Source organism: Moschus berezovskii, chromosome 2 (genome assembly GCF_049115385.1).
Source record: "Moschus berezovskii isolate FMDL1 chromosome 2, NW_MosBer_1.0, whole genome shotgun sequence".
NCBI classification, from domain to species: Eukaryota; Metazoa; Chordata; class Mammalia; order Artiodactyla; family Moschidae; genus Moschus; species Moschus berezovskii.
In genome coordinates this window covers 40,313,236-40,337,754 of record NC_142461.1, presented here as the reverse complement: position 1 = coordinate 40,337,754, position 24,519 = coordinate 40,313,236, and the positions used below count along the sequence as shown (strand labels likewise).

The 24,519-nt window shown below is 43.9% G+C and overlaps 1 protein-coding gene across 3 annotated transcripts in view; it reads right to left on the bottom strand.

The window, feature by feature from the left end:
* The window catches only part of PLEKHM3 (pleckstrin homology domain containing M3), a 218,623-nt gene that overhangs the window by 77,150 nt on the left and 116,954 nt on the right, over positions 1-24,519 (bottom strand). The window lies entirely within an intron of this gene.

Below are 24,519 nucleotides of genomic sequence, written 5' to 3'. Positions count from 1 at the left end.
GCCTAAGAGCTAAGTAACTCAGGTGACATTTTATTTGGGAAACGTGTCTTGTAAAGAATCATAAAACTACCCTATCTGCTCCCAGCCTGGGGACTGAGGATACCCCACTGGGCCAGCCCCTCCAGATTCCGCCTGTGAAGGGTGGATCTCTCTTCCTAAATGTATCTCTTTCAGCGCACTACCCACTAGCACGTGTGTCTTGTCATATGCATTTTTAATTCAGTGCATCACGGTTCTAACAGTTAACAAATACCTGAAAAGTTGTAAAATATAATCCATAAATCAAACGGTGCCAGTAGTTTCCTGAGAAGCTCTTTTTTTTCAACTGTGGTAAATATACATAGCATAAAATTTACCATTTTACCATTTTTAGATGTATTTGATTACTTTTGAATATACTTCATGGATTACTCTTCTAAATACTATAAACTACTACATCTTAACCATTTCATGGGTAATAAAATCACCATCCAGACCTTAAGCTGGTTTTCCTAACGAACTAGCCATAGTACTGTCTGAGAGACCAGCTTCTCTCCGGATTGGGGGCACTTCCGTCCTTGGGGGTGCCCCTTTCCTCTCCACCGTTGATGGACTCAGAAGCTAGCTCCGAGGTTTGAAGTTCCTTTGCCTCCCTCATCCTAAGCAGCTGAATCAACTTCCCTCTCCACCCTTTTCATTATCCCATTCCATCCACCCCATTGCTATCCATGGGGTGGAGACTCAGCTTATAAGTGTGCAGAAGAAAACCCCAGAAGCAAGAAACTAGAATAACTTGCCCCTGCTAACAAAACAAACCAGAAAACACAGTAGAGGCCAAGACCTCACAGTCGCTGAGTTCCAAATCCTTCCTTATCCCAAGGAGACAGACTGCCTGCCTCTCTATTCTAAGCTCAGGCAATGTGGCTTAAGCAAACTCATAGGAGGAATTCAAGCCTCAAGATCCATTTTCAGCTTCTCCTGGATCCCCATGTGCCTTTTTATCCTTACTCCATCTTGGCCAGCCAAATGTGAAAGCCTGTGTAAAGACCGTTACATGCCTCACTTTGAAAGGGCTTTAATGCCCTTATGAACTAACTCCCGGTTGAAATCTTTGGTCCCATGGAAACAGAGAAATCAGCGGCCAGTTGCAAAACAAAACAAAATAACAACAAAAAAGAGCTGTTATCTCTGTGTTAAATTAAACTCAGATCTGCTTAATATCTTGGCCAACTTATGCCACAACTATCTTGGCCCTTTCTGCCACCCCAAAGTCTTCTGTGGCCGAAATGCACCGTGGTGCTGCTCTCTGACACTGTGCCAGCAGGCCTGTGCCAAAGCCAAGTGACACCCTTCCTTGGGGTTTTGGGGGAGAAGGGGAGGGCTGCTAATTCCTTTCGTGACCACCGACCAAGAGCTGAGTGGCCAACAATTTGGTAAATTATATACACACCTAAAATGTCAGCTGCATCAGAGATTTTTGCTATCTTTCCAGTAGCTGAAGGGAAGAGAACCTTGAGGCTAAAGGCAATTCTAGACGAGTTGGGTTTCCTAACCGCATTCGGTAGGAGGGATATTCACAGGACTCCAGGCATGCAGGATCCCCAGCAGCAAAGAATCATCTTTGATAAGTGTATATGCCAATGATTCAAACCAATGGAAAGGGCTGGGAATTAAAATTAGTCACAGTTATAAACACACACACACACGAAAGAGGAGAGAGAGCAGCTCGACCACAAAAGTCCTTTTTGGAATCAGACTAGCTGTAAAATACAAAAACACACACGACACGGGTCAGCCAGTTTTGAATGTAGACTGTGTTAACTCCAAACTTTTGAAATGCAAAAAGCAAATTCATAGCACAAAGAATCCATATATATTTAGCCCTGCATTCCCTTTGAAACTGTAAGTTAATATATTCTGTGGATAATCCATTTCTGTGTTCTAGAAACTTGTTGTTTTTGACATCTACAGGTCAATGGGTTGGACAGTATGGAGATATTTTGACCACCATGGCAGAGGTTAGAATGCAAACATTTTAGGGGGTCTGGCCTGTGTGGAGGAAGCTGGGCAGGGGACCGGGCCTGACCACTACGATCCCAGTGTCTCCACTAAGTGTCCTGGGCTCTGGGACTCTTGCCACACAAGGTGCTGGCCCTCTGGCACCTCATTCTCATCCCCTTTGCTTAGAATTCCCTCCCTCCACCCAGTGGAAAGACTTGGTGGGTCTTTGGCAATGGTAGGGCTCGGCCTTGCCACCTGGGGGATCTGGCTACCAGTTCGCCTTTAGAAATAAGAGAGCATCAGTGCTTGAAGCAGATAGTACTGTGCACTGGTTTGGAGTGCGTGCCTTTAGCGGAGGGACTCCTGTAGCTTCAGTGGTAATGAGGTAGAGAGTAGTAGTTATTGATTTTTGTTTTGATAAGTCTGAAAATTTTCATACAAAATTGAAAAAATTTGAAAAATAAGAGTATGTGCTAAAACAGGACGGCCTGGGTTTGAACCCCCGCTCTTCTATTTTAACTAGGAGGCTTTGGGCAAATTCATCCCACTACCCAAAGATGAATAATAATATTTCTGTCTTAGAGGGCTGTTGTGAGGATTACATGAGTTAATCCATGTAGATTGTGAACAGGATTTGGCCTAAAATATTCTAAAGGAGATCAGTCCTGGGTGTTCATTGGAAGGACTGATGCTAAAGCTGAAACTCCAATATTTTGGACACCTCATGTGGAGAGTTAACTCACTGGAAAAGGCTCTGATGCTGGGAGGGATTGGGGGCAGGAGGAGAAGGGGATGACAGAGAATGAGATGGCTGGATGGCATTACCGACTCGATGGAGGTAAGTTTGAGTGAACTCCGGGAGTTGGTGATGGATAGGGAGGCCTGGAGTGCTGTGATTCATGGGGTTGCAGAGAGTCGGACACGACTGAGCAACTGAACTGAACTGAACTGAAGCACTCAAAAATAAAAGTAACATTTCTTGAAAGTGAAACTGAAAGTCGCTCAGTCATGTCCGACTTTGCTACCCCATAGACAAAAAGTCCATGGAAGTCTCCAGGCCAGAATACTGGAGTGGGTAGCCTTTCCCTTCTTCAGGGGATCTTCCCAACCCAGGGATCGAGCTCAGGTCTCCCGCATTGCAGGCGGATTCTTTACCAGCTGAGCCACAAGGGCAGCCCAGCATATAATAAAAAGTAACTATTGTTAATCTAATTATTAGTACAACCTCCTTATTTTACAAAGATTTTAAGTGCCTGGGATAGAATGTAACTTGGTAGGAGATGGTGCAAGGTGCTCAGTCATGTTTGACTCTTGACGTCCCCAAGGACTGTAGTCCACCAGGTTCCTCTCTCTATGGAATTCTCCAGGCAAGAATACTGGAGTGGGTAGCTGGGTAGCCATTTCCTCCTCCAGAGGATCCTCCCCATCCAGGGATCAAACCCACGTCTCCTGCATCTCCTTCATTAGCAAGTGGATTCTTTACTACTAGTGCCACCTGAGATACCCTAATGCCTATAAGCAAGGACAGGCTTCCCTGGTGGCTCAGACAGTAAAGAATCTGCCTGCAATGCAAGAGACCTGGGCTCGATCTCTGGGTTGGGAAGATTCCCTGGAGGAGGGCATGGCACCCACTCCAGTAGTCTTGCCTGGAGAATCCTATGGACAGAGGAGCCTGGTGGGCTACAGTCTATGGGTCACAAAGAATCAGACAGGACTGAGAAACTAACACTTTCACTTTTCAAAGGATCAGTTCAGTTCAGTCGCTCAGTTGTGTCCGACTCTTTGCGACCCCATGAATCACAGCACGCTAGGCCTCCCTGTCCATCACCAACTCCTGGAGTTCACTCAAACTCACGTCCATCGAGTCGGTGATGCCATCCAGCCATCTCATTCTCTGTTGTCCCCGTCTCCTCCCACCATCAGAGTCTTTGCCAGTGAGTCAACTCGTCGCACTTTTGCATGGCCAAAGTATTGCAGTTTCAGCCTTAGCATCAGTCCTTCCAATGAACACCCAGGATTGATCTCCTTTAGGATGGACTGGTTGGATCTCCTTGCAGTCCAAGGGACTCTCAAGAGTCTTCTCCAGCACCACAGTTCAAAAGCATCAATTCTTCGCGATCAGCTTTCAGGCTGCTGTTATTACTGTGGGTAGTGGGTTTCCTGAATGTTCCTCTCTCTCCTTGCTGCGACATGACAGTGGAATGAGCCCTTGGCCTTCAGTGAGACTGTGTCTTAACCACTCAGGAGCAAAGCCCTCAGGTTGAGAATCCTGGCTCTTTCTAGTCCCTTTCTTCCGCCTGTCAGATGATAAGTTCCTGCCTCCAGCAGGCAGTAGGCAGAAAAAAGAGAAAAAGGGGAAACTCCAACCAGTAGTTTTATTATCCATTATTGCTGAGACTTTCTCTGCACCCTTGACCTCTGCTCCAGCCAAGAATCCATTCACAATATCCTGCCTTGTTGTCAGGTCTACGCCTTCCCTTATGAATGCCCTGTCCTTCTATTGTCTGAGCTGCAGTGGGTTCTCTGCTGTTAGCCCTGCCAAACACCAGCCCACTGATTACCAGATAACCTGAGCGACGCTGCCCATCTTAGGAACAAACCCACTAAATGGCATATTATCATTCATATGTTTTTATTGGCCAACTTTTGTATGCTGGGCATTATTTCTAATTGCTAGTAGGTTATAAGGTATTAGGAAGACAATTTATCTGTTGAAGAACTGATGGTTTCTAATTGTGGTGTTGGAGAAGACTCTTAAGAGTCCCCTGGACAGCAAGGAGATCACACCAGTCAATCCTAAAGGAAATGAGCCCTTCATATTCATTGGAAGAACTGATAATGCAGCTGAAGCTCCAATACTTTGGCCACACGATGCGAAGAGCCAACTCACTGGAAAAGACCCTCATGCTGGGAAAGACTGAAGGCTGGAGGAGAAGTGGGTGACAGAAGACAAGATGGTTGGATGGCATCACTGAATCAATGTACATGAGTTTGAACAAACTTTCCGAGGTGGTGAAGGACAATCCTGGTGTACACAAGTCCATGGGGTTGCAAAGAGTCAGACATAGCGGCTGAACAACAACAAAGGAATATACAAAAAATCAGTATATTTGACACATTTTTGTAAGCTGTCATTTAGATTGTATTTGTGAAAATGCTCAGAACTTCTATTTAATGAAAAAAAGTTGAAATACCAATTGACCTTTGGCATATGGAAATCTTGCCATTTGTTGCTTAGAACTGAAGGAGCTAAGAGCTGGCTCTCCTCCCAGGTTTCTGGCTGTGCCCCAAGCTTGGTTGTTTTATGCAGACTGACTAGGAAACCTCAGAAAGTAGGTACAGGTAGAGTGGTTTCCACAATTTAATTGCTTCTCAAGGATCCTAAAATCATAGAACCAGGGCCGTGGGGCAGGAAGGGGCTGTAAAAATTCTTAATTCAACCTTTTCACTTCACAAATGAGGAAACTCAGGACTCAAGAAGTGAGGTGATCAAGGTGGTTTTTATCCAAATACACCTGTGATTCTCCTCTTGGGAACAGAGACAGTACAAAGCCAAAGTCAGAGAAAAAAGTGGTCCAAAGTTGGATGTAGTGTATGAATTTTTCATTTAAAGATGCCATATTCTTTTACCACATGGGTTAACAGGGTTGAGAATAATCCCTATGAGGGTTAAGTTAAAAATCTGTTAAAAAAAAAAAAAAAGAACCTGGATTTTATAAGCTCTGAGAAGTGACAAGGATGCAGATATTTTCAGAGGTAAGCTGTGTTTCCATTCCTCACTAAGACTTAATAGAACACATGGGTTCAGCAAGATGCAGAGGATTTCAACACAATTCAACATCAGTTAATTCTAGGAGTAGAGGCCCTTCAGTCCAGCTCCTTTCCACCTCAGTGTTAAAGGAAGCTAGAAAGCCAATTACGCTCGCAGCACGGCCTCTCCCATACTGCATGGAAGAGCGTACTGCAAACCTGTGTGCTTTACAAGCAAGTAAAACTATAACTGCAGGTGGGAAAGAACACGGGTTCTCTTCGTTTCTGCCAACATTTCAGTCTAGTAAGCTCCTCCCTTCTATAGCTGCAGAAAAAGCACAGACTATTTTTTTTTAGTGCACAAAATATGTATTCTACGGTTCTATAAAACTTAACAGACCGCTTTTTGTTAACACTGAAAAGATAATCTCTGCACAGCCCACCAAAAGGGCATGCATTCTTCAGAAACAGGCGCTGAAGGTGCCCACCTTTATCTGGAAAGCAACACCCACCTTTTGGTTTAAGCTTGGAAAGTCTCTCAGCAAGGCTAATGAAGGTGGCAAGGGTGGGAGGGTAATTCCTGACTTGCTCCAGCAGAGCCTTGGGGAGATCTTGTTGCCTTGGAGAAAGGGGTGGGATGGAGGGCGATCCAGGTGCAATCCCCCTTGTGGGGTCACTTGGGAGATTTGGTCCAGGACTGCCTGGGAGGCAGGAGGAAGCTTTCCCTACCAAGGTGCTGCTCCATATGGTGACTCTGCTTCCCAGGTGGACCTAGTAGTAAAGACCTCACCTGCCAATGCAGGAGATATCGGAGATGTGGGTTCGATCCCTGGGAATAGCCCCTGGCGTAGGAAATGGCAACCCACTCCAGTATTCTTGCCTGAAGAGTCCCATGGACAGAGAAGCCTGGCGGGTTACAGTCTGTCGGGTTGCAAAAGAGCCAGACATGACTGAAGCGACTTAGCATGTGCTGCCACAGTGGAGGAACCTGTTGCCTAGACCCCCCTGCAGAATCTGAGAGGCAGAACTCAGGGTGCAGCCAGCATTACTTATGTCGTGACAACTGCAGTCTAGGGTCGACAGATGCAGAGTTGTGGTGCCACTGAAGAAAGCTGCAGAAGGCCATTTACCAAGGTCCATGTCTCCAGGCAACACTATACAAGTATGGGTACCACGGGCACATCTCCTGTCTCTTAAACCCTCTCTGTTAAGCAGAGTTCTAAGGGTCATACATATTAACTTCTTTAAGCACATTTCGGGACAGGTACAATTACTACCCCTGCTTCAGAAATGAAGTGCTGCTGCTTTTTAACTTAATTAAAAAAAAAATTTTTTTTTAATTAAAATATTTTGGCTGAAGCATGCAGGATCTTAGTTTCCTGACTGGGGATTGAACCCATGCCCCGTGTAGTGGAAGTGCAGAGTCTTAACCACTGAACCACCAGTGAAGTTCCTGAAGTGCTCCTTGAGGCACCAAGTGAAGTGACTTGCCCAGGGTCACCTAAGTGAGACTGGGGTGAGCGTCTGAATCTTGGCAGCTGGTTTCCAAGGCTCCATGTATAACCACCGCACTGTTCAGCCCTTCTGCGATGCCTGAGGTCAGGTATCATCTGTCTTTTGGAGACCTTTGCTCCAGGCAGAAACTTCACCCCCTGTTGGCCTCCCACTGGCTTGCTGGTCTCCTAAAACTTCCTGACAGCCATCTTAGTTTTTATTTCTATTTAATTTTCCACCTCAGAAAGCAGTGCCGGGGGGAATCTGGTGATACTTTTGAAAATGATTTATTAACCAACAGTTCGAGGAAATGGAGGGCTTCCTGGCTGCCACCTGACCTCTGTCTGCGGCCTTCCTAATGTTTGCATTACTGCCCTGACCTTGCAAAGTGACCTGGAATAGCTTGCCTGCTTCCTTTTGCGTGTCCACTTTCAGAGCCCAGCTGTTAGCCTGTGCGAGTCTGTCAGTGAGTATCTCAAGGGTTTGAAACGGGGTGTGCAGCCTTTGGAGGAGCACAATCTAACACTAAGCTCCAAATTCCTTCCCATAATTGTGCATTCATTAGTTTGACGGAACAAAAGTTGGCATTCTGTTATAAAGCAGGGGTCAGAACCAGTAGCTGTGTTTTGTTTGGCCTGCAGAGTGTTTAAATATTGAGAAATTTCACATAAAAATATGGATTTCCGCTCTTCTTGGAAAAAAGGGAAGGGATGACAGCTCTGGTGCCCAGAGGAACAGCTGTCCCCTTCAGAGGGGACACTCCCTGGCTTCTCAGCATGACCTGCAGTCTCACCCTTGGCCTGCTTTGGGCATGGGTGCTGCTTTCCTGGCCTCTGCAGGAATTGGAGTCGACAAAACACTGTTCTGAAACTGTTCTTCCCTCCCTTAAAATGTGGGCTGGCTTGGTTAGGCCGGTGGACCAAGATTGAACTGGGAGAGCTGGTGCTCCCAGAGGGCAGTGCGTGCATGCTAAGTCACTTCAGTCCTGCCCAACTCTTTGTGACCCTATGGACTGTAGCCTGCCAGGCTCCTCTGTCCATGGGATTCTCCAGGCAAGAATACTGGAGTGGGTGCCATGCCCTCCTCCAGGGAATCTTCCTGACACAGGGATCAAACCCATGTCTCTTATGTCTCCTACACTGGCAGGCAGGTTTTTTTTTTTTTTACCACAGCACCACCTAGGAAGCCCCTGCCTGCCAAGAGTGCAGACGCTGTGTTTTTTCTTTCCTGTCCCTGCACATGGTACGTAACTGTCTGGCACATAACAGACATCACTTAGGAATAAGTGAGTGACTAGCTCTCTGGGGGGAAAAAACAAAATTTCTGAGAGACAGAAACGTTCTCCCCAGCTACAGAAGTCCAGGCTTATTAATGCTTCAATAGCTTTTTGAATGACCGAGGCTGCACCCTATACTTTTTAATTGGTTATGCTATAAAGATCTTTCCTGCTGTCACAAATGATATTGAATCCTGTTTAAAATCCCAGAGAGTGTGTTGATAGTTTATTAGAATTTAGCCAGAAATTTTAAAACAAAGAACAGTATGAACAGCTGCCCCATCAGCCTTCGAATTTTTCCTCAAGAGAGTCGGGGGTGCCACTATTGAAGAGCAGCAAGTTACAAATGCAGATGGAATTGCAGGCCAGCCACTAGCACATGCAGCAGAGCTACCAGGGAAGCCAGGCTGGCAGGCTACAGTCCACGGGGTCACAATGAGATGGACACAACTAAGCGAATCAACACAGCACATGCAGCCAAACATTTCAGCTAAGGCACACACGCTAATGCTGTCCAATGAGGCTGCTCTGCTTCCTGGATCCATCTCTAGATGATGTGGTCGTGCTCAGTCGTGTCTGACTCTTTGCCACCCTTTTGACCATAGCCCACCAGGTTCCTCTGTTTATGGGATTTCCCGGGCAAGAATGGGTTGCCATTTTCTCCTCCAGGGGATCCTCGCAACCCAGGGATTGAACCCATGTCTCCTGTGTCTCCCGCATTGCGGGCAGATTCTTTACCCACTGAGCCATCAGGGAAGCCTATCTTTAGAGCATCAAACAAACAAACAAACTTTGTCTTTTTTTTTTTTAAATATTGAACTATAGTTGATTTACAATGTCGTATTAATTTCTTCTGTGCAGCAAAGTAACTTAGTTATACATATATACTTTTTAATACTCATTTCCATTATGGTTTATCACAAGACACTGAATCTAGTTCCCTTAGCTATACAGTAGAACCTTGTTTATCCATTCTCTGTATAATGGATTTCATCTGCTAATCCCACACTCCTAATCCTCCCCTCCCCTACTCCACCCAACTTGGCAACCACAAGTCTGTTCTCCACGTCTGTGAGCCTGTTTCTGTTTTGTAGATATGGTCATTTATGTCATATTTTAGATTCCACATAAAAGTGATACCATATGGTATTTGTCTCTCTCTTTCGGACTTACTTCACTTAGCATGATAATCTCTAGGTCCATCCATATTGCTGCAAATGGCATTATTTCATTCTTTTTTTATAGCTGAGTAATATTCCACTGTGCATATGCATCACTTATACACACACATATACAGATCTTCTTCATTCATCTGTCAATGGGCATTTAGGTTGTTTCCATGTCTTGGCTGCTGTGACATAGAACAGTGCTGCTATGAACATAGACATGCAGGTATCTTTTTGAATTATAGTTTTGTCTGGGTATATGGCCAGGTGTGGGATTGCTGGATTATATGGCAGCTCTGTTTTTAGTTTTTTGAGGAACCTCCATACTGTTTTTCATAGTGGCTACATCAATTTACAGTCCCATCAGCAGTGTAGGAGGGTTCTCTTTTCTCTACATCCTTTTCAGCATTTTTAGACTTTTTTGGGGCTCCCAAATCTCCATGGATGTGGACTGCAGCCATGAAATTAAAAGATGCTTGCTCCTTGGAAGGAAAGCTATGGCAAACCTAGACAGTGTACTAAAAAGTAGAGACATCACTTTGCCAACAAAGGTCCAAAGAAACTACTGTGTTTTTCCAGTAGTCATGTATGGATATGAGAGTTGGACCATAAAGAAGGCTGTGCACCGAAGAATTGATATTTCTGAATTGTGGTGTTGGAGAAGACTCTTGAGAGTCCCTTGCACCACTAGGAGAGCAAACCAGTCAATCCTAAAGGAAATCAACCCTGAATATTCATTGGAAAAGACCCTGTTGCTGAGAAAGATTAAGGGCAGGAGAAGGGGTTGACAGAGGGATGTTATGGTTGGATGGCATCACTGACTCAATGGACATGAGTTTAAGCAAACTCCTTGAGATAGTGAAGGACAAGCAAGCCTGCTGTACTGCAGTCCGTGGGGTTGCAAAGAGTCAAACATGATTCAGTGATTGAACAACAGACTTTTTAATAATGGCCAAGCAAATGAACTTTGAACATGCTAGAAACCTCCTTAGTCCCCAACACCTGACTGGACAGAGCCTTCTTATTATTATCTCTCTGCTCTTTGAAGACCAGCCATAAATGTGGTAGAATGGCTGGTATGAAGCATCAAGGGGTAACACCCTACTGGATGTCACCACATTGAAGCAGAACTATAGGTAGTCTCTACTAGTTCTTGGACTCAAGCAGAATACAGGGGTTTAACCATAACCATCAAGTAATGCTAGTCCTTTTCTGAGAAAATGAGCCCTCTCAACTTCAGGGCGGAGAAGGCAATGGCACCCCACTCCAGTACTCTTGCCTGGAAAATCCCATGGATGAAAGAGCCTGGTAGGCTGCAATCCATGGGGTCGCTAAGAGTCGGACACGACTGAGCGACTTCACTTTCACTTTTCACTTTCAAGGATTGGAGAAGGAAATGGCAACCCGCTCCAGTGTTCTTGCCTGGAGAATCCCAAGCACTGGGGAGCCTGGTGGGCTGCCGTCTATGGGGTCACACAGAGTTGGACATGACTGAAGTAACTTAGCAGCAGCAGCAGCAACTTCAGAACTGACACGGCTCTGGGCACATAGTATGTGCTTAATAAGTATTTGCTGGTTGAATAAATGAATAGAGAGAACACCCTGCTAGAGTCTGACGGAGAACCGGGTTCATGGTTCAGAGGTGCAGGTGGGATGCAAAGATTATAAATGTCACGCTCCTTGCTGTTTGAGGCACATCATAGAGTCATTTCTGAGGAGAGTGATGCCATACCATCATACTTGTCCCATGAATGTTCTGAGAGAATTTATCAATATCCTGAAGCATGCAGACAACTGGCAGAATCAGTCATGAGAACTGCTCTTCGTAAATGTTCAAGTTGGTAACGAGAAATTTTTCCTGCTTGCCTCTCTCCATGAGTTAGGTCACAGAAGGGTTTGAGGCTACCAAGGCCTGGAAGTCCTCTTCCCATTGCCCTCCACCTGGCTCACATTTATAGAGCCTCACATTTTAACTTAGAGTCACAGCCACTAGGAAGCCTTCTCTGATGGCCAAGTTACTGGGTGTTCCAGTTACTACTGCTTGTAAAACAAATTACCCAAAAACCTAGTGGCGTAAAAGTCATTATGTTCAGATTCTACAGGTCAGGCTTTCAGGCACGACACAGCAGAGAAGGCTTGTCTCTTCTCCATGTTATCTGTAGCCTCATCGGAGCCTCTGCTGAAAAGACTTGAAGGCTAGGAGTGGTGGGAGTCATTTGGATGTATCTTCACTCACCTGTCTGTTGGTTGATGATGGCTGTCAGCTGGAATGACTACATGTGACGTCTCTCTGTGGGGTCTCTGCATGGGCTAATATGGGCTTCCTTACAACATGGTGGCTGGTTTATAAGAGTGAGCATTCCCAAACAGAACCAGCTTGAAGCTGTGTCACTTTTTAAGACCTAGCCTTGAAGTCACATGGCATCATTTCCATGGTCACAGGCCCACCCAAATTCAGAAAAATTAAAAAAAAAAAAAAACTAAACCAGATACCCCTTCTCAATAGGAAAAATGTCAAAGTCACAGTGTAAGAAGGGCATGTGGGATGGGAGATACAGTTGTGGATATCTTTGTGGAATATAACCTTCCACACTGGGTTAGATGTGTTTCCTGATTCCAGCTCCTCCTGAACTTAAAATCTGCTTGTCGGCCTCTTCCTGAGACTGTGAGCTCAGTGAAGGAAGGAGCTATCTGACTCACCTTCTGTTCCCAGCACAGCACCTGGCACACATGGTTATTGAACTGAACCAAATAAAAACGAAGAGTCAAAAGGACTCTTGGAACCCCCTCTCATGCTGTCTGTTGGTGGCATAAGGGAAGTTTTACCAGGGCAATAAAAGAAACATGACAGAAATGTACCCAAACACCTTTCTGCAGTCTAAGGCTATTCCCTGTGAGCATATCATGTATGATAAGGGAGTTTACTTCCTTATGTCTCTCAGGTTGTACAGGAAATAACTTTAAGAATTATAACTGACTTCATGTGTTTCTCTTCTTGAACTTTTTGGAAGTATTTTTCCTCCTTATATCTCTGTGCCATAAGAATGGCAAGTATGAGATGAGAGTACCCAAAAGGCTGCCTTTTTTTTTTATATACACACACTCATGGTACAGCAGAAAGAAAGGAGTCAGAAAACCCCGACTTCAGTCTTGGTTAAGCCACTGAGCGGAAGCCCTGCAGCTTTGATATGCTGGCTAATTTTTCTAAATCTCAGTTTTCTTGCCCATAAAGTGGGTAGAAAAAAGGTGATAACATAATATACAAAAAAACAAGATGCTATTACAAAGTATGGTGGTTTTAAAATATACTCACACGTTCTTTGTCATTCCTCCTTTTAGAAGATGGACTTTAATTTGTCCCATAAACATGGGCCTGACTTAGTGATTATTTCAAATGAACAGAGTATGGCAGAATATGATGCTTTCAAGGCAAGGTCTCAGAGGTCACTCACAAGCCATCCATCATGTCATGAGGGCACCTGAGCAGCTCATGGAAAGGCCCATGTAAGGAGGAGGACAGGATTCTCACCAGTAACCAGCACTTACTCGCCAGATGGGGGAGTAACCTGCCTTGGAAGGAGACGCTCTGGCCCCAGTTAAGGCTCCTTCAGATGATGCGGTCCTGACCCACCAACGTCAAGACTGCAGCCTCCTAACAGACTCGGCACCCACACTGCCCAGCTAAACTCCTCCTGGATTCCTGACCCAAAGAAACCATGGGAGGCAGCATTTACTTTTAAGTTACTAAGTCTTGGGGTAATTTATTTTATAGCACTAGGTAACATATATAATTACACCCCATGGCTGGATGGCATCACTGACTTGATGGACATGAGTTTGAGTGAACTCTGGGAGTTGGTGATGGACAGGGAGGCCTGGTGTGCTGTGATTCATGGGGTCGCAAAGAGTCGGACATGACTGAGCAACTGAACTGAACTGAACCAACCAAAGGTATGGCCAGCATTTGTTTCTCTGAACACATGATGGGTTAGTTTTGATCCAAATGCTGTCTTGCCTGCTCCCAGTGACTCAAAACATATTTATGTGTGAGGTGGCAGGCTGAGGAGGAGCTGGGGGGAGTGCTGGGGGGAGTCCAATTTCACCTTTAGTAAGAGCCACACTAACCTGACTTTCTATCTTTAAGTAGACTGTCTTTGGAAACAGGCCTTCACCTAGTCAGTATTACAACTGCTTTTTAATAAGTGGGAAACAGCAACTATAACATAAACCCCCAAATTAACAACAGAGCGCAGATGGTCAGAAGCCAAAGCAGACGAGTGGGCCAGGAAACCGGACTCCAGGGAAGTGACTTCAGCGCTGACTGAGCACCATCCAGCGGTGTGGCTGCATCGTCATCCACTAGCGGGCTGTTTATACTCGGGGCGGGGGTGGGTTGGAGGGCAGGGGTGGCTCACGGCTGGCTTCTGAAATCTTAATCTCTGAGCTCTTTCTCACCTGGACGACATGGCTCTCCATCCAGCACTCATCACTCAGGGCCATTTTTCTTACCTGGTGTCCCCAGAAGAGCAAGAACTGTGCCCCTGGCTACCAGTTTTGTGTCAGAGCCCCTCCCTGCCATCCCTAGCCCTTTGCTCATCTGTAGCTGCAGTCGGGTGTGGGGATGGGATCTGTAGGCAGGCAGTTTTCTCTGGGCAAAGACTAACCAGCTGGTGTAACGAACAATCTGCAATACCACCGTGTTAACCATCTGTGTTAACCCACTCGGCTAATTGGCCCCGACACTAAAACGCCAGCATTTGTAATCAGCAGGCCTCTGAGGACCAGAGGCCTCAAGGAAGAAGTCAGAAGACCCCAGTTACAGCCGTGGCACTTGTCAATTCCCCCTCTCCCCTGCCGCCAGTATCTGAAACCCTGGGAGACCGAACACGAGTTGGGAACTGTTCCCACCTGCTCTCCTGAGAACGAGTGACTTTCCATTTGCTCTGTACCAACCTGCCAATCCTTCAAAGAGCGACATTTGGTCCCTTCCCTTCACCGTGAAACATCACGTTCCCTTCAACGTTCACTGTTGAAAACCCTCCTTATGTAAACAGCATGATTTGTCTCCGAGATAACTTATGGTCCTCTCTCCTAACTCATTCACTGGTTGGACTGACCCTGATGAAAGCTGCTCACAGGGATTTAGTGATGTTTTAATGGAGGCCGCGTCCCCGTCTTGCCCCAGATTATACTTGGGAGTTTCTGAAGGCTGTGACGGCTGCAGGGGACACAGGTTCTGGCCATAAAGCAACTCGGGCAAGCTGTCACGCTTTGTTTTTCTGCTGGTTAAATCCAAATGCTCCTAATTAGTTATCCTGCCCGCTAAGGCCTGGGTGGACAATGGCGCAGGGATCAGGGGTGCTGAGAGGCTATGAATACAAGTTCCTCGGGCTCCTGAGGTCTCTGTACCGGTAACTGGGTTGTGGGCACCGAGGCGCTGTGTTCCCGGGGACTGTGGATTCAAAGACGTCAGCCCCTGTGTGAATAAAGGTCATCACCTGTTACTTCTTCAGTGAAAGGGCAGCCGCGCTGGGTGCCCACTTAGGCTCGGCCTTTGTCTGCTGACTCTGTGAATAGCACCCACGGAGAATAACATTCTCTGATTCTGTGTTTGCTCGGTGGGGCAGAGCCATGCAAAATAACTTGCATACTTCCTCAGAGAAGAATTCGGCCAAGTATGTTTTTAAAAAGTGGCCTCAAAATGCCTTAAACATCACCTTTTGTGATCATACTCACTAGCAAGAACACACTAGAAAGTCTTCATGGTAGGGCTGGCCACCGCTTGTGTTATTTCTTCAGGAGCCAATTCTGACAAATGTTCAGGCCCCAAGGAGGACAATTCCTGAGCTCTGTGGGAGTGGGGAACTAGAGAAAAAGCTAACTGAAAAGTCAGTGAGCTGTTTGGGAAGGTTTTGTGTTCAGAAAATTTGCAACATTGAACAATCTACTGTTGCTCCAATATGAAAAACATTGAGATTTTATTTGCTTTCAGAATTCTGTGCATCAGTTTACAAAGCAGCATTTCTAACATTGTTTTGTTTAAGGGCTTATGTTAATTTGTTTGCTTTTCTCTTATGGGGAGAGAGTGCTAATGAGTTCAGGACAGTGTATGTACATGTGTGTGGATTTATTCATCCACCCATTCATCCATCCTTCCATTGTGTCATTTGAACATTTACATGCTCAGTTGCTTAGTATAAATGTTCACTGTTTTAGCATAAAATAAATAATTCAGACCACCTGAGGGCCCTCCAGAAAGGCAGCTGATTTGCCCCGCTCTCTCTCCACAGCCCTTGAGGGCTATGGTCCTCCGCTCAACACTCTTCCCACTTCACATCTCTTTAGTAAGTGCTCCAAAGTTCAGATTCTTCCCCCTTTTTTCATAATTAAAACTCACCTATTGGAATTTATCTCCCTCAGGTATCATTCTGTGCTTTCAACTTAATAAGACAAAAGAATTTGTGCTAACATAATAATTTACTCCCCTCAGGAGATATATAGGCATACCTCAGAGATACTGTGGGCTCAGTTCCACATCACTGAGATAAAGCAAATATCATTGTAAAGCGAGTCACATGAATTTTCTGGTTTTCCACTAAACTGCTATTAAGTGTACAAGCATTATGTCTAAAAAAAAACACATACCTTAATTAAAAAATACTTTATTAATAAGAAATGCTGATCATTATCTGTCAACGCAGGATTGCCACCAACCTTCAACTGGTGAAAAACACAATATCTGCAAAGTGCAATAAAATGAAGTATGCCCATGTTTCATATGAACTAGAATCGCATTGTCTTAAGCTGGAGGTAGGGGTTAGTCTGGAAAGTTAGGGCCCAGGGAAGGTGAACAACGGGGAAATCAGTTCTGAGATTGCCCCACAAGAAGTGTGTGTGCGTGTGTGTGTGCACGTGTGTGCAGGTATGTGTGTTTGTTGGCAGGTGAGGCGGTGAGTGGTGGAGGGAGTGGGTGGGGAAGGGCTGCTCTAACCAACTGCTCACCCCTGGGATCACCCAGTATCCTTTCTCATGAATCGTGTACAAATGGAATCATTCATTGCTTAACTTACATACGTCCCAAAGGTGAGTAACACCAGAAGAGTTAGTCATTTTACATACATCTTAGGCTTTTGTCACAAGAGCACAGGTAGCCAAAATTTAGAAGTCAAGTCTGACCTTTCCTTTCAGCAAGTAGAAAGAACTTTAGAAGAAGCCTTCTATCACTTACACAGCCTGAGGAATGACATATTAAACCGTGGTTCTGATTTGCTCCTTGAGAGCAGCTAGGATCTAGTGAATGCTAACTTGCATATACTAATGTATTCGACTGATAAAATGTGGGATTTGCTTATCAGTGTTAGAAGAGCCAAAGGGGTCTGAGTAAGGAGATGGTTGTCACACATGCAACAGAGGAAGGGGAGAACTAATACAAAAAGCCAAGCATGAAAGGTTATGGGATTGCTTCTGCTGTCCCACTGGAGTGTATCTTTTTGTTGTATTCCTGTTGTAAAGCCTTCCCATGAATCTCCAATAATGCTGGGCAGGTTGAAAGTAACGAAACACAAATTCTATTCTACTTTCCTTTCTCAAAGCATCAAACTCGGAAAAAAAAAATCTCTAGAAAAGCAGCCTCGTTTCCCCGTTAAAAACATGCACCAACACTTGCCCATTTATTCTCACATGCTTAAGACAGACACCGCCTGCCACATCCTTTCTGAGGAACTGCTGTGTCATTTTAAAACACCACTATGCATTCAAACCTCCTGGAAATTTGTAAGATTTTATTTGAAAAAAAAAAATAGCACATTCTGTCAGATTTGTATTCAAGGAGCAAAGATCGCATGTTTTTCTAACAATATCTACTTTACTGAACAGAAATTCATTTGAAAGTCCAAACTTAAATGAATAACTCAAGCTGATGTACCCACCCCACCCCCCAGCTCCTGGGATTCGGAGAGTCTCTGCCCTCACCTTCTGTGCCCTGCTACTAGGACAGGAGAAGTACTTGTTCTGTCTTACGTGTTAAAATGCTGTCACTGATCGTTGTGTTGCTTTAGTTGCTAAGTCATGTCTTTTGCGAGCTCATGGACTGTAGCCCACCAGACTCCTTGGTCCATGGGATTTCCCAGGCAAGATTACTGGAGTGGGCTGCCATTTCCTTCTCCAGGGGATCTTCCTGACCCAGGGATTGAACCTGCATCTCCTGCATTGCAAGTGGATTCTTTACCATCTGAGCCACCTGGGAAGCCCCCGCCAATGATTAGGAAAGACTGTGGGAGTTAACTACTACATTTGCCACCCGCTAGTAAAACCCAGTGAGCAGCTTACTTCCTGGTGAGATAAAGAGACAAGTAAGCCAGAGCAAGAGAAATGTCATATGACATCCCTTATATGTGGAATCTAAAAAGAAATGATACACATGAACTTATTTACAAAACAGACTCACAGACTTAGAAAAGGAACTTATGATTGCCAGGGGGAAGAATGGGGGGAAGGGATAGTTAGGGATGAACACGTACACACTCCAATATTCAAAATGGATAACCAGTAAGGTCCTACTGTATAGCACGGGGAACTCTGCTCAATGCTGTGTGGCAGCCTGGATGGGAGGGGAGTTTGGGGGAGAATGGATTCAGAATGTATGGCTGGGTCTCTTTGCTATCCACCTGAAACTCTCACAACATTGTTAATCAGCTATTGTTGTTGTTGCTCAGTTGCCCAGTCATGTCCGACTTTGTGACCCCATGGACTGCAGCACGCCAGGCTTCCCTGTCCTTCACCATCTCCCGAAGTTTGCCCAAGTTCATGTCCATGGCATTGGTGATGCCATCCAGCCATCTCATCCTCTGACGCCCTCTTCTCCTACTGCCCTCAATCTTTTCCAGCATATCCAATATACTGGATTATATAAAGTTATACTCCAATACAAAATAAATGGTTTAAAAAAAAAGGATTTGGTGCTGTCATCAGTTACAAATGGTGCCAATAATTGGCAACACTACTCACTGGCCAGTGGGCAGGTGGTTAAAGTGCCCAGGACAACTAGAGGAAGTCTCATTTGCTGAGGAGTGTCAGTCCGTGCTATTTCTTTCCCATGTTCAAGTGTACAAAAGTAGACAGAGTACATGCAAAGAGGCCAATGAATTCAAATACTAAGAGGAGGGAATTTTTTCTTGAGTGTAATATCAGAGGCATTAAGGGAGTTTGAAATCTGCTGATTTGCTGAAGTGAATCTATCTGCTAAAACTTTTGGGACTATTGCTTATAAACACGAAAACAGCGAGAAAAAGGTTGCACGTTTTTTGATACCACAATTCTTTCAGTGTCTTTAGTTAGGGTGGTAGTGTTGTATACTGTATTAAGATTTTTGGATATATACTTATAAATTCCCTTTTATCATACTTATTCAATTTTTACCTTTCTTTTTCTCTCTGGAGAGGAAGATATTTACATTTTGTGTTTTAAATAAAAGCTAATGAGAAAACTCAAATTCACCTGAGAGAAATTTGTAGAAAGGAATCTAGGCCTTTAGGAAAGATACTTATATTGACATCTGTAGTTGTGGTTCAGTCGCTAAGTTGCATCTGACTCTTGCAACCCCATGGACTGTAGCCTGCCAGGCTCCTCTGTCCATGGGATTTTCCAGGCAAAAATACTGGAGTGGGTTGCCATTTCCATTACTCAAGATTAATTCTTCCGTTATTTACTTGAGTTTCTTCCTCTCCCTTGCAAAATTTATAAACTGAAATTCATTTTTCTACAGTCATTTCACTTGATAGAAGAGATGCTTTTTATTTGTTGTTCCATTGTTAAGTTGTGTCCTACTCTTTGTGACCGCATGAACTGCAGCATGCCAGGCTTCCCTGTCCATCACCATCTTCCGGAGTTTGCTCAAATTCGTGTCCATTGATTTGATGATGTCATCCAACCATCTCATCCTCTGTTGCCCACTTCTCCTCCTGCCCTCAATCTTTCCCAACATCCAGGTCTTTTCCAATGAGTCAGCTCTTTGCATCAGGTAGCCAAAGTATTGAAGCTTCAACTTCAGCATCAGTCCTTCCAATGAATATTCAGGGTTGATTTCCTTCAGGATTGACTGGTTTGATCTCCTTGCTGTCCAAGGATGCTTTTACAGAGACCTTTACTTTAGGAGTGAGGATGGGAATTGAATGGAGGAAATGACTTACTCTGAAACTCCTGAAGCTGACTTGAAACAGAGTGGCATAGCATCCAGACAGAAGGGGAAATGGTACAGGATGACCTGGGGCTGGCAGCTGGGTTAGTGAGGTGGGATTTCCTGCTATGTCTGACATGCACTGTCACAAAGCAATAGTATTTTTCCCCATTCTTGTGTTCACTTCTCATCTATTTGCAAGAACAGTTCAGATTCAGATTCAGAAAACAGACCAGAAAATTTACTCTGAAACCAAGGGAAGATGGGGCAGAGGTTTTCTTCAGTACTAATAGCGTAGATGTAGATAGATCAAAAGCTAAATCCAATTTAACCCACCTCAGGCAGGAAAAGTAATTGAATTAAACTTCCTCTCAATATGATAGGTTTGGAGATCTTAAAGCCAGGCACAAAGAACCAGGTTAGAGTGAACTGTGGAGTAAATAGACGCATGGAGCTCTGGCCACCCCGGCCTACAGGGAGTTTGATAAGCTGTTGATTGCCTCTATTGCTTTACGATGGAGGCTGAAACTGATTAAGCTGCTTATGGGGCTCTGAGGCTAATGGTCTGGCCCACCAAGAATACAGCTGCCACTGATTTAGGTAAGCTGCTTGGCATTGTATGGTTTGATTATTACAAGGGGAAAAAAAGAAAAAAGACAGCAGGGTATAAGAGAGCTTTTTAAAAGAGAAGGCTTTATTATGCCAAATGGCTACACTATTTTGACATCCTAAAATGAATATGGAATTACTGATTCTTTCTCTTCATCTGGTATCATAACTTGTTTTTGAAAGGCTTCCTCTAAAAGTACTCACTTTGGAGCCTACTCATTCTATTTCAAACCACCTTTACAAGAATACACCACTGGTGCCTTTAAACTCACTTCTCCAGTGCTAAGAGTTTGGGTCCTTAGATCACTGATCCTGATCCTAAAAACACACAGGTGTACACTGGGTCTTGTAACCAATTCCTCCCCGTGAATACCACTGGGCAATCACAATTAAAACTGCATCTCTTTCCATACCAGCCAGCAGATCACTGTTTGATTACATGGTAAAGGATAGCAAAGCTGAAGGGGTGGAGAGAGCTGGCAGGTGCAAATAGATTTAAGTTGGATGCACAAGTGAAAATCAAAACCCTAGTGTTCTCTCAGCCCTCTCTAATAAACACTTTAAAACCATCCCTACCATTTAAAATAAGTAGCCTACCTCTGGGAGAGCAAAAAAAAAAACCATAAAATCCTTGAGGTGAAATTACTTTTCAAGGTTTTATTTATTTTTCAACTCTTGAAAATGAGTGAAGGATCTGAACACAGATTAAGCTGACCTTCTTTCTTCAGGGCAAAACAACAAAGAAAAGAACTGAATCACAGCAATTTGATATGTTCTGAAAGTTGACACAATTATTACTACTATTATTATTATATAACAGACCAGAAGCTGACTGTGGCTCAGATCATGAACTTCTTATTGCCAAATTCAGACTTAAATTGAAGAAAGTAGGGAAAACCACTAGAATATTCAGGTATGACCTAAATCAAATCCCTTATCATTATACAGTGGAAGTGAGAAATAGATTTAAGGGACTAGATCTGATAGAGGGCCTGATGAACTATGGATGGAGGTTCATGACATTGTACAGGAGACAGGGATCAAGACCATCCCCAAGAAAAAGAAATGCAAAAAAGCAAAATGGCTGCCTGAGGAGGTCTTACAAATAGCCGTGAAAAGAAGTGAAAAGCAAAGGAGAAAAGGAAAGATATACCCACTTGATAGCAGAGTTCCAAAGAACAGCAAGGAGAGATAACAAAGCCTTCCTCAGTGATCAGTGCAAAGAAACAGAGAAAAACAATAGAATGGGAAAGACTAGAGATCTCTTCAGGAAAATTAGAGATACCAAGGAAACATTTCATGCAAAGATGGGCTCAATAAAGGACAGAAATGGTATGGACCTAACAGAAAACAGAAGATATTAAGAAGAGGTGGCAAGAATACACAGAAGAACTGTACAAAAAAGATCTTCACGACTCAGATAATCATGATGGTGTGATCACTCACCTAGAGCCAGACATCCTGGAATGTGAAGTCAAGTGGGCCTTAGGAAGCATCACAACGAACAAAGCTAGTGGAGGTGATGGAATTCCAGTTGAGCTATTTCAAATCCTGAAAGATGATGCTGTGAAAATGCTGCACTCAAAATGCCAACAAATTTGGAAAACTCAGCAGTGGCCACAGGACTGGAAAAGGTCAGTTTTCATTCCAATCCCAAAGAAAGGCAATGCCAAAGAATGCGCAAACTACCGCACAATTACACACATCTCACAGGCTAGTAATGTTCAATATTCTCCAAGCCAGGCTTCAGCAATATGTGAACCGTGAGCTTCCAGATGTTCAAGCTGGTTTTAGAAAACAGGAACCAGAGATCAAATGGCCAACATCCACTGGATCATCGAAAAAGCAAAAGAGTTCCAGAAAAATACCTATTTCTACTTTATTGACTATGCCAAAGCCTTTGACTGTGTGGATCACAATAAACTGTGGAAAATTCTGAAAGAGATGGGAATACCAGACCACCTGACCTGCCTCTTGAGAAACCTGTATGCAGGTCAGGAAGCAACAGTCGGAACTGGACATGGAACAACAGACTGGTTCCAAATAGGAAAAGGAGTACGTCAATGCTGTATATTGTCACTCTGCTTATTTAACTTATATGCAGAGTACATCATGAGGAATGCTGGGCTGGAAGAAGCACGGGCTGGAAGAAGCACAAGCTGGTATCAAGATTGCTGGGAGAAATATCAATAACCTCAGACATGCAGATGACACCACCCTTATGGCAGAAAGTAAAGAAGAACTAAAGAGCCTCTTGATAAAAGTGAAAGAGGAGCATGAAAAAGTTGGCTGAAAGCCCAACATTCAGAAAACTAAGATCATGGCATCCGGTCCCATCATTTCATGGCAAACAGATGGGGAAACAGTGGAAATGGTGGCAGGCTTTATATTTTTTTGGCTCCAAAATCACTGCAGATGGTGACTGCAGCCATGAAATTAAAAGACGCTTACTCCTTGGAAGGAAAGTTATGACCAACCTAGATAGCATATTAAAAAGCAGACACATTACTTTGCCAACAAAGGTCCATCTAGTCAAGGCTATGTTTTTTCCAGTAGTCATGTATGGATGTGAGAGTTGGACTATAAAGAAAGCTGAATGCCGAAGAATTGATGTTTTTGAACTGTGGTGTTGGAGAAGACATGAGAGTTCCTTGGACTGCAAGGAGATCCAAACAGTCCATCCTAAAGGAGATCAGTCCTGAGTGTTCACTGGAAGGACTGATGTTGAAGCTGAAACTCCAATCCTTTGGACACGTAATGCAAAAAGCTGACTCATTGGAAAAGATCCTGATGCTGGAAAAGATTGAAGATGGGAGGAGAAGGGGACGACAAGGATGAGATGGATGGCATTACTAACTCAATGGACATGAGTTTGGGTAAACTCCAGGAGTTGGTGATGGACTGGGAGTCCTGGCGTGCTGCAGTCCATGGGGTTGCAAAGAGTCAGACATGACTGAGCGACTGAACTGAACTGATTATTATTATGTAATTGACTCTTGAAAGAATCCAGAAAATATGGAAAAGAAAGCAATGCTTTCATGTAGCGTCTGAAAACTTGTTAAAGAATGAGCTGTTGATTTAAATGATTAAGCAAAGCCTGACATATTCAGAACTTTGGGTTGGTTTTCTTCCTGGCTGTTAACTTGGTCAATCATTAAAAGGATATATGTACACTAATAAAAGTATAAAAAGATGATTTTCACTCCTACATGCTCTTTTTTTTTTTTTTTAATGTAACATCATCCAACTGTTTGGCTTGAACACAAGTCAGAGTTTAATATATTCATTGTCCTTGATGTCTTTTTTCCTTGTACAATTTTTTTTACTGATTCATTTCACCTACCATAAAATTTACTCTTTTGAAGTATACAAATCACTAGCTTTTAGTACAGTTACAAAGTTGTGCAACCATCACAACTAATTCCAAAACATTTTCATCATCCCCTAAGGAAGCCCCACACCATCAGCAGCCACTCCTCATCCCATGGCTTGTCCTGGGCACTGGCAATCACTCACCTTCTTTGTCTCTAAGGATTGATGCTCTCAAGGCTCATCCATGTTGTACCCTTCATTCCTTTTTATGTCCAAATACTATTGCTTTAAGTGGATATACAACATTTTGTTTATCCATTCATTAGCTAAGGAACACTCAAGTTGTTGCCACTTTTTAGCTATCATGAAAAATGATGTTTGAACACTCCCGTACAAATTATTATGTGGACATATGTTTTCAGTTCTCTAGGGTATGTGCCTAGGAGTGGAATGGCTGGGTCATAGGGAAACTCTACATTTAACTTTTTAAGGGATTGCCCAGCTATTTTCCTAAGTGGTTGCACCACTTGCCCTTCCTACCAGCAAGTGTACAAGAGCTCCAGTTTCTCTAAATCCTAGCTAGCATTTCTTATTGTCCTATAATATCTTTTTACATTAAGCTTTCTCATTCTGAACAGAAAATAATTATCTGGGCTTGTGAATTTAACTACATCAATGATGGCAGAATTCATTACCAAGAATATAACCAACAAAAACATGTCCCCAGGGAGAAAATGGACATGAAATGGCCCCATGAA